Below are 18,183 nucleotides of genomic sequence, written 5' to 3'. Positions count from 1 at the left end.
GTGACAATTGTCCTGAGTGTGGGGGGAGGGGGGAGTGCCCGCTATTGAACTGGTTATAGAAGACATAATAATATAGAAATAGAGGATACGATTGTTCTATGTTGGATTGGAATCACAAGAATGATCTCTACATTCTCTGAAGATGGCGATAGTAGAACGTTTGTAGAAATAATATAATAATGTGGATTGCTGGTAAAATTGCATTCCTTTAGTGAAGGTTTAGATCTAAATATACCAAATATTGAAAATCCCATATAATAGCACAAAGCCCTTGGAGGAATATATCTATACATCCTCTAAATAAAACATTTCAAGTGGCTGTAACCCTCAGACATGAAATCTGAACAAAGCATATCCGTCTATATCAGTGCTTCTCATCTCCTGTCCTCAGGACCCACTAACAGGCCAGGTTTGCAGGATAACTGAAATACATGACAGGTGATCTCATTGGCTGCTCAGTGATTGCCGTATTCTAGTCTGTATCTCCCCCCAAGGTAATACAGAAAACCTGGCCTGTTAGTGGGCCCTGAGGACAGGAGATGACCACTGAACTATACTTGTCTCAGTCCAGAGCACTAAATGTCATTTCTGTCTGCTGCCTCCTTCCTCTGCCATCAGCATGTATAAATATATAAGGGGGGGATATGATCTCCATGTATAAATACATAAGGGGGGGATATGATCACCATGTATAAATACATAAGGGGGATATGATCTCCATGTATAAATACATAAGGGGGGATATGATCTCCATGTATAAATATATAAGGGGGGATATGATCTCCATGTATAAATATATAAGGGGGGATATGATCTCCATGTATAAATACATAAGGGGGGATATGATCTCCATGTATAAATACATAAGGAGGGATATGATCTCCATGTATAAATACATAAGGGGGGGATATGATCTCCATGTATAAATATATAAGGGGGGATATGATCTCCATGTATAATACATAAGGGGGGGATATGATCTCCATGTATAAATATATAAGGAGGGATATGATCTCCATGTATAAATACATAAGGGGGGGATATGATCTCCATGTATAAATATATAAGGGGGGATATGATCTCCATGTATAATACATAAGGGGGGGATATGATCTCCATGTATAAATATATAAGGGGGGATATGATCTCCATGTATAATACATAAGGGGGGATATGATCTCCATGTATAAATACATAAGGGGATATGATCTCCATGTATAAATACATAAGGGGGGATATGATCTCCATGTATAAATACATAAGGGGGGATATGATCTCCAGGTATAAATACATAAGGGGGGATATGATCTCCATGTATAAATACATAAGGGGGGATATGATCTCCATGTATAAATACATAAGGGGGGATATGATCTCCATGTATAAATACATAAGGGGGGATATGATCTCCATGTATAAATACATAAGGGGGATATGATCTCCATGTATAAATATATAAGGGGGATATGATCTCCATGTATAAATACATAAGGGGGGATATGATCTCCATGTATAAATATATAAGGGGGATATGATCTCCATGTATAAATACATAAGGGGGGGATATGATTTCCATGTATAAATACATAAGGGGGGATATGATCTCCATGTATAAATACATAAGGGGGGATATGATCTCCATGTATAAATATATAAGGGGGGATATGATCTCCATGTATAAATACATAAGGGGGGATATGATCTCCATGTATAAATACATAAGGGGGGATATGATCTCCATGTATAAATATATAAGGGGGGATATGATCTCCATGTATAAATACATAAGGGGGGGGATATGATCTCCATGTATAAATATATAAGGGGGGATATGATCTCCATGTATAAATATATAAGGGGGGATATGATCTCCATGTATAAATACATAAGGGGGGGGATATGATCTCCATGTATAAATATATAAGGGGGGATATGATCTCCATGTATAAATATATAAGGGGGGATGATTATTGTCTCAGGTAATTTTTTTTCATGTTTTTACTTTGTTTTGTTGAATGACTTTCCCTGTTTTTTTCACTTATATACTTTACTTAATACAACACCTCCATCTACTGGAGGAAAAGTAGAACTGCACCGTCAAGTTGTCAAGTTGTTTTTTTCCACATTTCAGCAATCTTCAATATACAAATCTGATTCTACACCTCAGCATCCACCCTTCTACCAGTAATGACTCTTAAACTCATGTCAATGAATGTGAAGGGCCTAAATAGCCCATTCAAATGGAGAGCTCTATGGTCAGAAGCCATTAAATTCGGAAGCGACGTCATTTGTATCCAAGAATCGCACTTTACAAAGGATAACCCACCAAAATTCAAACACCATAAATTTCCACAAATTTTCTTTTCCAGCAATATTAAAAAAAAAAAAAAAAAAAAAAAAAAAGGAGTGATTACAGCTAGAAAAGACACAATTTCATTTCAACAAATTGATATCAAAACGGATACCCAAGGAAGATTCAGAATTCTGGTAGCTTCAATTGACAACACGGTCTACACACAATAGTCAACATATATGTTCCCAACAAAAACCCCGAACCAGTTCATCAAGAAAGTGATGAAGAAAAGAAAGAAAATACAGAAAGGACACCTGATTATTTCCGGACACATCCAAGAAAGGGAAGAATCCTAGAAGAGGACTGGCCAACATCTTCTCAGCAGAAGACATGTATGATCCCTGGAGATCTTCACACACCACACAAAGACTTCACTTCTTTCTCCAACATTCACAAGTCATATTCCAGGATAGACCATTTCATCACAGACAAATATCTCCTCCCAAAAATAACCAAGGCCAACATTCACAATTTAACGTGGTCAGACCACACACCAATTACACTAGAAATGAAATCCAACCAAATCTGTCCCAATCATCATTTATGGAGAAATAACACATTTAGGTGTCCTTTTATGAAAGTGCGGTAAAATACAGCGATTCAGTTCTCAGAGGAGATCGCTCTCCTCTGAGTACCTGTTTATGAAGGTGTGTAGATCGCTCTCCTCTGAGTGCCTGTTTATGAAGGTGTGTAGATCGCTCTCCTCTGAGGTCCTGTTTATGAAGGTGTGTAGATCGCTCTCCTCTGAGGTCCTGTTTATGAAGGTGTGTAGATCGCTCTCCTCTGAGGGCCTGTTTATGAAGGTGTGTAGATCGCTCTCCTCTGAGTGCCTGTTTATGAAGGTGTGTAGATCGCTCTCCTCTGAGTGCCTGTTTATGAAGGTGTGTAGATCGCTCTCCTCTGAGTACCTGTTTATGAAGGTGTGTAGATCGTTCTCCTCTGAGGTCCTGTTTATGAAGGTGTGTAGATCGCTCTCCTCTGAGGTCCTGTTTATGAAGGTGTGTAGATCGCTCTCCTCTGAGGTCCTGTTTATGAAGGTGTGTAGATCGCTCTCCTCTGAGTGCCTGTTTATGAAGGTGTGTAGATCGCTCTCCTCTGAGTGCCTGTTTATGAAGGTGTGTAGATCGCTCTCCTCTGAGTGCCTGTTTATGAAGGTGTGTAGATCGCTCTCCTCTGAGGTCCTGTTTATGAAGGTGTGTAGATCGCTCTCCTCTGAGGTCCTGTTTATGAAGGTGTGTAGATCGCTCTCCTCTGAGGTCCTGTTTATGAAGGTGTGTAGATCACTTTCCTCTGAGTGCCTGTTTATGAAGGTGTGTAGATCGCTCTCCTCTGAGTGCCTGTTTATGAAGGTGTGTAGATCGCTCTCCTCTGAGGTCCTGTTTATGAAGGTCTGTAGATCGCTCTCCTCTGAGTGCCTGTTTATGAAGGTGTGTAGATCGCTCTCCTCTGAGGTCCTGTTTATGAAGGTGTGTAGATCGCTCTCCTCTGAGTACCTGTTTATGAAGGTGTGTAGATCGTTCTCCTCTGAGGTCCTGTTTATGAAGGTCTGTAGATCGCTCTCCTCTGAGTGCCTGTTTATGAAGGTGTGTAGATCGCTCTCCTCTGAGTGCCTGTTTATGAAGGTGTGTAGATCGCTCTCCTCTGAGGTCCTGTTTATGAAGGTGTGTAGATCGCTCTCCTCTGAGTGCCTGTTTATGAAGGTGTGTAGATCGCTCTCCTCTGAGTGCCTGTTTATGAAGGTGTGTAGATCGCTCTCCTCTGAGTGCCTGTTTATGAAGGTGTGTAGATCGCTCTCCTCTGAGTGCCTGTTTATGAAGGTGTGTAGATCGCTCTCCTCTGAGTGCCTGTTTATGAAGGTGTGTAGATCGCTCTCCTCTGAGTGCCTGTTTATGAAGGTGTGTAGATCGCTCTCCTCTGAGTGCCTGTTTATGAAGGTGTGTAGATCGCTCTCCTCTGAGTGCCTGTTTATGAAGGTGTGTAGATCGCTCTCCTCTGAGTGGGAACTCCTGAGAACGGCTCCTCTCACTATAATCTCCTGTGATGTATCGGGATTACAGTATGAGGAACCATAAAATACAAAAGTGTAACACCAATCAGCACACATTATTCCCCAACATATTAATAAAATAATAAAGATAAATTCCCCCTACACAATATACATTAACCTAATTATATAAAAAACATTGTTTTTATCAATATTTAAAGATCATACATGTCCCTATTTAAATGTGAATGGTGTATAGTAAATGAATGTAATGCAGCTATTCACCATTCATATAAATGCAAAATACATTTATAATCATTAAAAAAATAATTTTAATAAAGTATACAAGTATAAATATTTATTAATAAATTAAAATAAAATATATTTCATAATTGATAAACATAAAAATTGATAAACTGGTGCGATGCAAGAACACTGCGAATCCACTGCGGGTTCCCGCATCGCACCGACTCGCATGTCAGTTCACACTGCCATATGCGAATCGCTGGGGAGTGTCAATACATTGTTAACGACACCCCCAGATCAGCTTGCATATTGCACTGCGAACTGACAGTTCGGACATGAATCGGATCGCATATGTGTGAACACACATGCGATCCGAAAAGAAAAAAGGGTCCTGTGCGTGTTTGCACCGAATGCGGTGCGTTATCAGCCATACTATCTGTACATCTAATATCGCACCGCACAGACATCGCATGTAATGTGAACTGCAGTGCACTGCGAATTACATGCGATGTCCGGCATCGCACAAGTGTGAACTGGGCCTAAAAGTTAACAACACCCCCAAATCAGTTTGCATATCGCAGTGCGATCTGCAAACTCGGACAGTAATCGAATCGCATGGATGTGAACACCCATGCGATCCGATTCTGCTGTGGACCAAAAAAAGGGTCCTGTAAGAGTTTGGTCCGAGGGCAATGCAAATTTAGCAATACTATCTGTATGGCTGAAATCACATCGCACAGAGATCGGATGTGATTTTGCACTGCAGTGCGAATCACAAGTGTCACATCCTACCTATGAATATACCGGCCACAACAACTATAGACTTAAAGTGGTGTTCCACCCTAAAAAAAAAAAAGTCATGATTGTGCCTTAAAAAAAAATTTGGATATTTTTTTTTTTTACTTACCTCTAAATGCCTGTTGCTAGGGGGTCCCTCGTAGTCTGCCTCTTTCAGTGCCTGGGCTGGTGACATCACTTCCCCCTCGGCACAGGAAGAGCTCGGCTCTTCTCCCTCCCTCCTGTCAATCATCTGGGACCCATTACAGGTCTCAGATGACTGAGCGGCCAATCACGGCGCGCGGTGCCGTTCGCGCATGCGCAGTGGGTGCCAGGCTGTGAAGCCACAGCCCGGCGCCCACAGTTGCAATGCCGGCGCCGCTGAACGGAGGGGGAGACAAGCGGGGCTTCTATCCTCCACATCGCTGGACCCCGGGACAGATAAGTGTCCAATTAAAAGTCAGCAGCTGCAGTATTTGTAGCTGCTGACTTTTAATTTTTTTTTTTTTTTTTTTGCTGGCCCTCCTCTTTAAGTACAAAACATGGTTTTAATTGGGACAATACCTCGATAACATCTCTAGGAATACAACTCACCTCCAACTAAATACCAAACCTAAACTATTTATATGGAATAAAAAAAAAAACGAGAGTCACATTCCCGATCCTCACCACCACTAAAGATAATGGAGGAATGAATCTACCAGATGTCAGGAACTATCACTATGAATCCATATTAGAGCCCTAAAAAAGAGAAGTTCTGTCCAAACACAGAACAAGAATCTACTACAAAGTCTGACTTCTATACACCAGTAATAGACATTCTCCCTAAATCAATCACTCCAAATCTACTACAAAGTCTGACTTCTATACACCAGTAATAGACATTCTCCCTAAATCAATCACTCCAAATCTACTACAAAGTCTGACTTCTATACACCAGTAATAGACATTCTCCCTAAATCAATCACTCCAAATCTACTACAAAGTCTGACTTCTATACACCAGTAATAGACATTCTCCCTAAATCAATCACTCCAAATCTACTACAAAGTCTGACTTCTATACACCAGTAATAGACATTCTCCCTAAATCAATCACTCCAAATCTACTACAAAGTCTGACTTCTATACACCAGTAATAGACATTCTCCCTAAATCAATCACTCCAAATCTACTACAAAGTCTGACTTCTATACACCAGTAATAGACATTCTCCCTAAATCAATCACTCCAAATCTACTACAAAGTCTGACTTCTATACACCAGTAATAGACATTCTCCCTAAATCAATCACTCCAAATCTACTACAAAGTCTGACTTCTATACACCAGTAATAGACATTCTCCCTAAATCAATCACTCCAAATCTACTACAAAGTCTGACTTCTATACACCAGTAATAGACATTCTCCCTAAATCAATCACTCCAAATCTACTACAAAGTCTGACTTCTATACACCAGTAATAGACATTCTCCCTAAATCAATCACTCCAAATCTACTACAAAGTCTGACTTCTATACACCAGTAATAGACATTCTCCCTAAATCAATCACTCCAAATCTACTACAAAGTCTGACTTCTATACACCAGTAATAGACATTCTCCCTAAATCAATCACTCCAAATCTACTACAAAGTCTGACTTCTATACACCAGTAATAGACATTCTCCCTAAATCAATCACTCCAAATCTACTGACTATTAAAAGGACATGATTTGCTTGGAAACACAAACTTTCTAAAACGAGACATTAAAAAAAATCTAAGATATTCCTCCGTATAGAAATGATGAAATATCGCAGAATCCGCTTTTCTGTAGATGAATGGACCAATCAGGGATCAGATTAGAGAAAAATCTACAATCCAACCTGATGGAAGTTATTGGGAAGAAGCCTGGAAAGTGTAAACGTTTAAAAGATTCCAATCCTGATGATGTGACAGAATTTCAATCGATAATATGGGAATATCTGTCTTATGAGGACCAAAGAAAGGCATTTCCTTTTTCTATGGGATACTCTCCTCCATCCAGATTATAAAAATCTTCACATGTTAAAATGGGAAAGAAACTTCTCCTGGGACCAAATAAAATCATTCCAAATAATCCACAAATCATCATCATGGTGTACAGAACACGGGACAATGCTGAGAAATAACAGGTGATCCAAAATCTGCCCATCCCCCTCCCCCGACCGAATACTGGAAATCTTATAACAACCTCCGGAGTTTCATCATTTCCAGCAGATATTCCAGGAAACCTTTCCACACTCCCCCCCCCTCCCCCCCCACTCCACACTCCCCCCCCTCCACACTTCCCCCCCACTCCACCCCCACCCCCCCACTCCACACTCCCCCCCCACTCCACACTCCAACCCCCCACTCCACACCCCACTCCCCCCCCCGCTCCACACTCCCCCCCCCACACTCCCCCCACCCTTCCCCCCCACCCCCCGCTCCACACTCCAACCACCCCACCCCACCTCCACACTCCCCCCCCACCCCCCCGCTCCACACTCCCCCCCCCACTCCACACTCCCCCCCCCCCCTCCACACTCCCCCCCCACCCCCCCCACTTCACACTCCCCCCCCCTCCACACTTCCCCCACTTCACACTCCCCCCCCCACCCCCCCGCTCCACACTCCCCCCCCCACACTCCCCCCCCACTTCACACTCCCCCCCCTCCACACTTCCCCCACTTCACACTCCCCCCCCCACCCCCCCGCTCCACACTCCCCCCCCCCACACTCCCCCCCCACTCCACACTCCCCCCCCCACCCCCCCGCTCCACACTCCCCCCCCCACACTCCCCCCCCACTTCACACTCCCCCCCCTCCACACTTCCCCCACTTCACACTCCCCCCCCCACCCCCCCGCTCCACACTCCCCCCCCCACACTCCCCCCCCACTCCACACTCCCCCCCCACTCCACACTTCACACTCCAACCCCCCCTCCACACTTCCCCCCCACCCCCCGCTCCACACTCCCCCCCCACTTCACACTCCCCCCCCGCTCCACACTCCCCCCCCACCCCCCCCACTCCCCCCCCGCTCCACACTTCACACTCCAACCCCCCCACCCCCCCGCTCCACACTCCCCCCCCACTTCACACTCCAACCCCCCCCGCTCCACACTTCCCCCCCCCACTTCACACTCCAACCCCCCCGCTCCACACTTCACACTCCCCCCCCACCACACTCCCCCCCCACTCCACACTTCACACTCCAACCCCCCCACCCCCCCGCTTCACACTCCCCCCCCCCCCGCTCCACACTCCCCCCCCACTTCACACTCCAACCCCCCCGCTCCACACTTCCCCCCCCCCGCTCCACACTTCACACTCCCCCCCCCACACTCCCCCCCCGCTTCACACTCCCCCCCCCCCGCTCCACACTCCCCCCCCCCCGCTCCACACTCCCCCCCCCACTTCACACTCCAACCCCCCCCGCTCCACACTTCCCCCCCCACTTCACACTCCAACCCCCCCCGCTCCACACTTCACACTCCCCACTCCAACCCCCCCACCCCCCCGCTCCACACTCCCCCCCCACTTCACACTCCAACCCCCCCCGCTCCACACTTCCCCCCCCGCTCCACACTTCACACTCCCCCCCCCCACACTCCCCCCCGCTTCACACTCCCCCCCCCCCCGCTCCACACTCCCCCCCCCACTTCACACTCCAACCCCCCCCGCTCCACACTTCCCCCCCCCACTTCACACTCCAACCCCCCCCGCTCCACACTTCACACTCCCCCCCACCACACTCCCCCCCCACTCCACACTTCACACTCCAACCCCCCCCACCCCCCCGCTCCACACTCCCCCCCCCACTTCACACTCCAACCCCCCCCGCTCCACACTTCACACTACCCCCCCCACACTCCCCCCCCGCTCCACACTCCCCCCCCCCCGCTCCACACTCCAACCCCCCCCGCTCCACACTCCCCCCCCACACTTCCCCCCCCCGCTCCACACTCCCCCCCCCGCTCCACACTCCCCCCCACCCCCCGCTCCACACTTCACACTCCCCCCCCCCGCTCCACACTCCAACCCCCCCCCGCTCCACACTCCCCCCCCACACTTCCCCCCCCGCTCCACACTCCCCCCCCCCGCTCCACACTCCCCCCCACCCCCCCGCTCCACACTCCCCCCCCCCACTTCACACTCCCCCCCATCCCTACTATAGAGAAATACCCCACACACAACTCCCCCGCTCCACACTCCCCAACCCCCCCACACTTCCCCCCCCCCCCCCCCGCTCCACACTCCCCCCCCGCTCCACACTCCCCCCCGCTCCACACTCCCCCCCCACACTTCACACTCCCCCCCCGCTCCACACTCCCCCCCCCCACTTCACACTCTCCCCCCCCGCTCCACACTCCCCCCCACCCCCCGCTCCACACTCCCCCCCCCCACTTCACACTCTCCCCCCCCGCTCCACACCACTCCCCCCCACCCCCCGCTCCACACTCCCCCCCCCCACACTCCCCCCCCACCCCCCCGCTCCACACTCCAACATCCCCACCCCCCCGCTCCACACTCCCCCCCCGCTCCACACTCCCCCCCACTTCACACTCCAACCCCCCCCACCCCCCCGCTCCACACTCCCCCCCCACACTCCACACTCCCCCCCTCCACCACACTCCAACCCCCCCCCGCTCCACACTTTCCCCCCCGCTCCACACTCCCCCCCCCCCATGCCTACTATAGAGAAATACCCCACTTCACACTCCCCCCCCCTCCACACTTCCCCCCACTTCACACTCCGCCCCCACCCCGCGCCACACTTCCCCCGCTCCACACTGACCCCCCCACTTCACACTCCCCCCCCCCCTCATCCCTACTATAGAGAAATACCCCACTCCTCCCCCGCCTCATCCCTACTATAGAGAAATACCCCACTCCTCCCCCGCCTCATCCCTACTATAGAGAAATACCCCACTCCACACACAACTCCCCCGCTCTACACTCCCCCCCCCCCATCCCTACTATAGAGAAATACCCCACTCCACACACAACTCCCCCGCTCCACACTCCCCCCTCATCCCTACTATAGAGAAATACCCCACTCCACACACAACTCCCCCGCTCCACACTCCCCCCCCTCATCCCTACTATAGAGAAATACCCCACTCCACACACAACTCCCCCGCTCTACACTCCCCCCCCCCCATCCCTACTATAGAGAAATACCCCACTCCACACACAACTCCCCCGCTCCACACTCCCCCCCCTCATCCCTACTATAGAGAAATACCCCACTCCACACACAACTCCCCCGCTCCACACTCCCCCCTCTCATCCCTACTATAGAGAAATACCCCACTCCACACACAACTCCCCCGCTCCACACTCCCCCCCTCATCCCTACTATAGAGAAATACCCCACTCCACACACAACTCCCCCGCTCCACACTCCCCCCCCTCATCCCTACTATAGAGAAATACCCCACTCCACACACAACTCCCCCGCTCCACACTCCCCCCCATCCCTACTATAGAGAAATACCCCACTCCACACACAACTCCCCCGCTCTACACTCCCCCCCCCCCATCCCTACTATAGAGAAATACCCCACTCCACACACAACTCCCCCGCTCCACACTCCCCCCTCATCCCTACTATAGAGAAATACCCCACTCCACACACAACTCCCCCGCTCTACACTCCCCCCCCCCCCATCCCTACTATAGAGAAATACCCCACTCCACACACAACTCCCCCGCTCCACACTCCCCCCCCCTCATCCCTACTATAGAGAAATACCCCACTCCACACACAACTCCCCCGCTCCACACTCCCCCCCCTCATCCCTACTATAGAGAAATACCCCACTCCACACACAACTCCCCCGCTCCACACTCCCCCCCAGCTCCACACTCCCCCCCCTCATCCCTACTATAGAGAAATACCCCACTCCACACTCCCCCCCTCATCCCTACTATAGAGAAATACCCCACTCCACACACAACTCCCCCGCTCCACACTCCCCCCCTCATCCCTACTATAGAGAAATACCCCACTCCACACACAACTCCCCCGCTCTACACTCCCCCCTCATCCCTACTATAGAGAAATACCCCACTCCACACACAACTCCCCCGCTCCACACTCCCCCCCCTCATCCCTACTATAGAGAAATACCCCACTCCACACACAACTCCCCCGCTCCACACTCCCCCCCAGCTCCACACTCCCCCCCCTCATCCCTACTATAGAGAAATACCCCACTCCACACTCCCCCCCTCATCCCTACTATAGAGAAATACCCCACTCCACACACAACTCCCCCGCTCCACACTCCCCCCCTCATCCCTACTATAGAGAAATACCCCACTCCACACACAACTCCCCCGCTCTACACTCCCCCCCCCATCCCTACTATAGAGAAATACCCCACTCCACACACAACTCCCCCGCTCCACACTCCCCCCCTCATCCCTACTATAGAGAAATACCCCACTCCACACACAACTCCCCCGCTCCACACTCCCCCCTCTCATCCCTACTATAGAGAAATACCCCACTCCACACACAACTCCCCCGCTCCACACTCCCCCCCTCATCCCTACTATAGAGAAATACCCCACTCCACACTTCCCCCCCCCCTCATCCCTACTAGATATAGAGAAATACCCCACTATACTGACCCACTCCACACACAACTCCCCCGCTCCACACCCCCCCCTCATCCCTACTATAGAGAAATACCCCACTCCACACACAACTCCCCCGCTCCACACTCCCCCCTCATCCCTACTATAGAGAAATACCCCACTCCACACACAACTCCCCCGCTCCACACTCCCCCCCCATCCCTACTATAGAGAAATACCCCACTCCACACACAACTCCCCCGCTCCACACTCCCCCCCCTCATCCCTACTATAGAGAAATACCCCACTCCACACACAACTCCCCCGCTCCACACTCCCCCCCCCCCCATCCCTACTATAGAGAAATACCCCACTCCACACACAACTCCCCCGCTCCACACTCCCCCCTCTCATCCCTACTATAGAGAAATACCCCACTCCACACACAACTCCCCCGCTCCACACTCCCCCCCCATCCCTACTATAGAGATATACCCCACTCCACACACAACTCCCCCGCTCTACACTCCCCCCCCTCATCCCTACTATAGAGAAATACCCCACTCCACACACAACTCCCCCGCTCTACACTCCCCCCCCTCATCCCTACTATAGAGAAATACCCCACTCCACACACAACTCCCCCGCTCTACTCCCCCCCCCATCCCTACTATAGAGAAATACCCCACTCCACACACAACTCCCCCGCTCTACACTCCCCCCCCTCATCCCTACTATAGAGAAATACCCCACTCCACACACAACTCCCCCGCTCTACACTCCCCCCCCTCATCCCTACTATAGAGAAATACCCCACTCCACACACAACTCCCCCGCTCCACACTCCCCCCCCCCCATCCCTACTATAGAGAAATACCCCACTCCACACACAACTCCCCCGCTCTACACTCCCCCCCTCATCCCTACTATAGAGAAATACCCCACTCCACACACAACTCCCCCGCTCCACACTCCCCCCCCCCCATCCCTACTATAGAGAAATACCCCACTCCACACTCCCCCCCCCTCATCCCTACTATAGAGAAATACCCCACTCCACACTTCCCCCCCCCTCATCCCTACTAGATATAGAGAAATACCCCACTATACTGACCCACTCCACACACAACTCCCCCGCTCCACACTCCCCCCCTCATCCCTACTATAGAGAAATACCCCACTCCACACACAACTCCCCCGCTCCACACCCCCCCCTCATCCCTACTATAGAGAAATACCCCACTCCACACACAACTCCCCCGCTCCACACTCCCCCCCCTCATCCCTACTATAGAGAAATACCCCACTCCACACACAACTCCCCCGCTCCACACTCCCCCCCCTCATCCCTACTATAGAGAAATACCCCACTCCACACACAACTCCCCCGCTCCACACTTCCCCCCCATCCCTACTATAGAGAAATACCCCACTCCACACACAACTCCCCCGCTCCACACTCCCCCCCCTCATCCCTACTATAGAGAAATACCCCACTCCACACACAACTCCCCCGCTCCACACTTCCCCCCCCTCATCCCTACTATAGAGAAATACCCCACTCCACACTCCCCCCCCCTCATCCCTACTATAGAGAAATACCCCACTCCACACTTCCCCCCCTCATCCCTACTATAGAGAAATACCCCACTATACTGACCCACTCCACACACAACTCCCCCGCTCCACACTCCCCCCCTCATCCCTACTATAGAGAAATACCCCACTCCACACACAACTCCCCCGCTCCACACTCCCCCCCCTCATCCCTACTATAGAGAAATACCCCACTCCACACACAACTCCCCCGCTCCACACTCCCCCCTCTCATCCCTACTATAGAGAAATACCCCACTCCACACACAACTCCCCCGCTCCACACTCCCCCCCCTCATCCCCACTCTACAGAGAACTCCCCCCCACTCTACAGAGAACTCCCCCCCACTCTACAGAGAACTCCCCCCCACTCTACAGAGAACTCCCCCCCACTCTACAGAGAACTCCCCCCCACTCTACAGAGAACTCCCCCCCACTCTACAGAGAACTCCCCCCCACTCTACAGAGAACTCCCCCCCACTCTACAGAGAACTACCCCCCACTCTACAGAGAACTACCCCCCACTCTACAGAGAACTACCCCCCACTCTACAGAGAACTCCCCCCCACTCTACAGAGAAATACCCCCACTATACAGAGAAATACCCCCACTATACAGAGAACTATTGGGCTCCACATTCTAATAGCCTCAAGACTTACAATCGCTTATCTCTGGAAATCTACGGAAGCACCCGATCGATCTCCTGTCATAACTCGATTGAATACCCGGCACAATGGGAATTAATGCTGCTTATAAAAACCACTTTCAGTAAAAAATGGAGAATTTGGATTTCTCATCCCAGAGCCTCCAATTACCTAAAAGAACATCAAATATAAACGGACCCTTCAGGCTGAAATATTGGGACCTCACCTGGGCGATCGATCGATCGGTGTAGAGCAATATCTGATATTCAGGACTTTCTGGTTATTTCCATCCTCATAGTTTATACTGTAAGAAGTGGAGACCCTCCAGTCCTAGAACTTGAACCCACCCGGGGGGGGGGCGAGGACGGCAGGGGAGGGGGGTGGGCTGGGCGCGGCCATCAAGGTTTATATCACTATTATACTTTATACCTCTCAGTATTTCTATTACAAATGTTGTATAATATTTGCAGCAACTTCAATTGATTTGTATTTGATGAAATAAATAAAAATTATTGTTGAAAAAAAAGAGCAGACAGTTAAATCTTCTTCTCCCAATAACTGGAGATAAGATATTTCTTTGATGTCAGTGTTATTAGAACAAGCCATGTGACACCACAAAATAACAGAAATAGACCTCAATAAGTAGAATATTACATACAATACATAAACAACCATATACAGTATAAGATGGGATAGTAAAAACTTACATTTTCCCTTCTCTAAGGGGTGATGGCGATAGATAGTGAAATACATGTCTTCTTTCCTCAATGTCTTCTCACAAAATGGTGGCTCTCTCACTTCCTGTTAAGATTCTACCCAGAATTCCCTGCTTGCTGACAACTTCCTTAGTTACACAAATATTACAAACAATCAGAAATGCAGCAATACCAAAAAGGAACAATAGATGGAGCCGGCACACCATATCATTGTCTTAAGTAAATTACACACTTTACATGTAAATTTAACAACACAGATCCAAATAACCGATATAATACATCCGGAGGACAGAACAGAGATCTCCATATATAAATACATAAGGGGGATATGATCTCCATATATAAATACATAAGGGGGATATGATCTCCATATATAAATACATAAGGGGGATATGATCTCCATATATAAATACATAAGGGGGATATGACCACCATGTATAAATACATAAGGGGGGATATGATCTCCATGTATAAATACATAAGGGGGATATGATCTCCATATATAAATACATAAGGGGGATATGATCTCCATGTATAAATACATAAGGGGGATATGATCTCCATGTATAAATACATAAGGGGGGATATGATCTCCATGTATAAATACATAAGGGGGGATATGATCTCCATGTATAAATACATAAGGGGGGATATGATCTCCATGTATAAATACATAAGGGGGATATGATCTCCATATATAAATACATAAGGGGGGGATATGATCACCATGTATAAATACATAAGGGGGGATATGATCTCCATATATAAATACATAAGGGGGATATGATCTCCATATATAAATACATAAGGGGGATATGATCTCCATGTATAAATACATAAGGGGGATATGATCTCCATGTATAAATACATAAGGGGGGGATATGATCTCCATGTATAAATACATAAGGGGGGATATGATCTCCATGTATAAATACATAAGGGGGGGATATGATCTCCATGTATAAATACATAAGGGGGATATGATCTCCATATATAAATACATAAGGGGGGGATATGATCACCATGTATAAATACATAAGGGGGGATATGATCTCCATATATAAATACATAAGGGGGGGATATGATCTCCATGTATAAATACATAAGGGGGGGATATGATCTCCATGTATAAATACATAAGGGGGGATATGATCTCCATGTATAAATATATAAGGGGGGATATGATCTCCATGTATAAATATATAAGGGGGGATATGATCTCCATGTATAAATATATAAGGGGGGATATGATCTCCATGTATAAATACATAAGGGGGGATATGATCTCCATGTATAAATACATAAGGGGGGGATATGATCTCCATGTATAAATACATAAGGGGGATATGATCTCCATGTATAAATACATAAGGGGGGATATGATCTCCATGTATAAATACATAAGGGGGATATGATCACCATGTATAATACATAAGGGGGATATGATCTCCATGTATAATACATAAGGGGGGATATGATCTCCATGTGTAAATACATAAGGGGGGGATATGATCTCCATGTATAAATACATAAGGGGGATATGATCTCCATGTATAAATACATAAGGGGGGATATGATCTCCATGTATAAATACATAAGGGGGATATGATCACCATGTATAATACATAAGGGGGATATGATCTCCATGTATAATACATAAGGGGGGATATGATCTCCATGTGTAAATACATAAGGGGGGGATATGATCTCCATGTATAAATACATAAGGGGGATATGATCTCCATGTATAAATACATAAGGGGGGATATGATCTCCATGTATAAATACATAAGGGGGGATATGATCTCCATGTATAAATACATAAGGGGGGATATGATCTCCATGTATAAATACATAAGGGGGATATGATCACCATGTATAATACATAAGGGGGGATATGATCTCCATGTATAAATATATAAGGGGGGATATGATCTCCATGTATAAATACATAAGGGGGATATGATCTCCATGTATAAATACATAAGGGGGATATGATCTCCATGTATAAATACATAAGGGGGATATGATCTCCATGTATAAATACATAAGGGGGGATATGATCTCCATGTATAAATATAAAAGGGGGGATATGATATCCATCTATAACTACATAAGGGGGGATATGATCTCCATGTATAAATACATAAGGGGGGATATGATCTCCATGTATAAATACATAAAGGGGGGATATGATCTCCATGTATAAATACATAAGGGGGGGGATATGATCTCCATGTATAATTATATAAGGGGGGGATATGATCTCCATGTATAAATACATAAGGGGGGATATGATCTCCATGTATAAATACATAAGGGGGATATGATCTCCATGTATAAATACATAAGGGGGGATATGATCTCCATGTATAAATACATAAGGGGGATATGATCACCATGTATAATACATAAGGGGGATATGATCTCCATGTATAATACATAAGGGGGGATATGATCTCCATGTGTAAATACATAAGGGGGGGATATGATCTCCATGTATAAATACATAAGGGGGATATGATCTCCATGTATAAATACATAAGGGGGGATATGATCTCCATGTATAAATACATAAGGGGGATATGATCTCCATGTATAAATACATAAGGGGGATATGATCTCCATGTATAAATACATAAGGGGGATATGATCTCCATGTATAAATACATAAGGGGGATATGATCTCCATGTATAAATACATAAGGGGGGATATGATCTCAATGTATAAATATATAAGGGGGGATATGATCTCCATGTATAAATACATAAGGGGGGATATGATCCCCATGTATAAATACATAAGGGGGATATGATCACCATGTATAATACATAAGGGGGGATATGATCTCCATGTATAAATACATAAGGGGGATATGATCTCCATGTATAATACATAAGGGGGGATATGATCTCCATGTATAAATACATAAGGGGGGATATGATCTCCATGTATAAATATAAAAGGGGGGATATGATATCCATCTATAACTACATAAGGGGGGATATGATCTCCATGTATAAATACATAAGGGGGGATATGATCTCCATGTATAAATACATAAAGGGGGGATATGATCTCCATGTATAATTATATAAGGGGGGATATGATCTCCATGTATAAATACATAAGAGATTATACATAATATATTATGATATAGATAGATATAGATATAGATATAGATATAGATACTTTGTGTCAGTTTATAAAATTTAAGGTCAAGGCAGCACTCTTTATATCTGGAGGAAAAGAGATTTCATCTCCAAATACAGAA

At 47.4% G+C, this 18,183-nt stretch overlaps 1 protein-coding gene and 1 long non-coding RNA gene across 2 annotated transcripts in view; both read right to left on the bottom strand.

Moving 5' to 3' along the window:
* Positions 1–15,128, bottom strand: part of LOC141129553 (uncharacterized) — a 31,190-nt gene extending 16,062 nt beyond the window's left edge. Inside the window, exon 1 of the long non-coding RNA XR_012241842.1 lies at positions 14,900–15,128. This is a non-coding gene — a long non-coding RNA (uncharacterized lncRNA). The remainder of the gene's footprint in view (positions 1–14,899) is intronic.
* Positions 1–18,183, bottom strand: part of LOC141129552 (myoferlin-like) — a 644,669-nt gene that overhangs the window by 67,008 nt on the left and 559,478 nt on the right. The gene's annotated exons all lie outside the window — the stretch shown is intronic.

Source organism: Aquarana catesbeiana, linkage group LG02 (assembly GCF_042186555.1).
Source record: "Aquarana catesbeiana isolate 2022-GZ linkage group LG02, ASM4218655v1, whole genome shotgun sequence".
Classification (NCBI taxonomy): domain Eukaryota; kingdom Metazoa; phylum Chordata; class Amphibia; order Anura; family Ranidae; genus Aquarana; species Aquarana catesbeiana.
The sequence above is the reverse complement of the archived record's forward strand: the minus strand, read 5'-3'. Positions and strand labels throughout refer to the sequence as shown.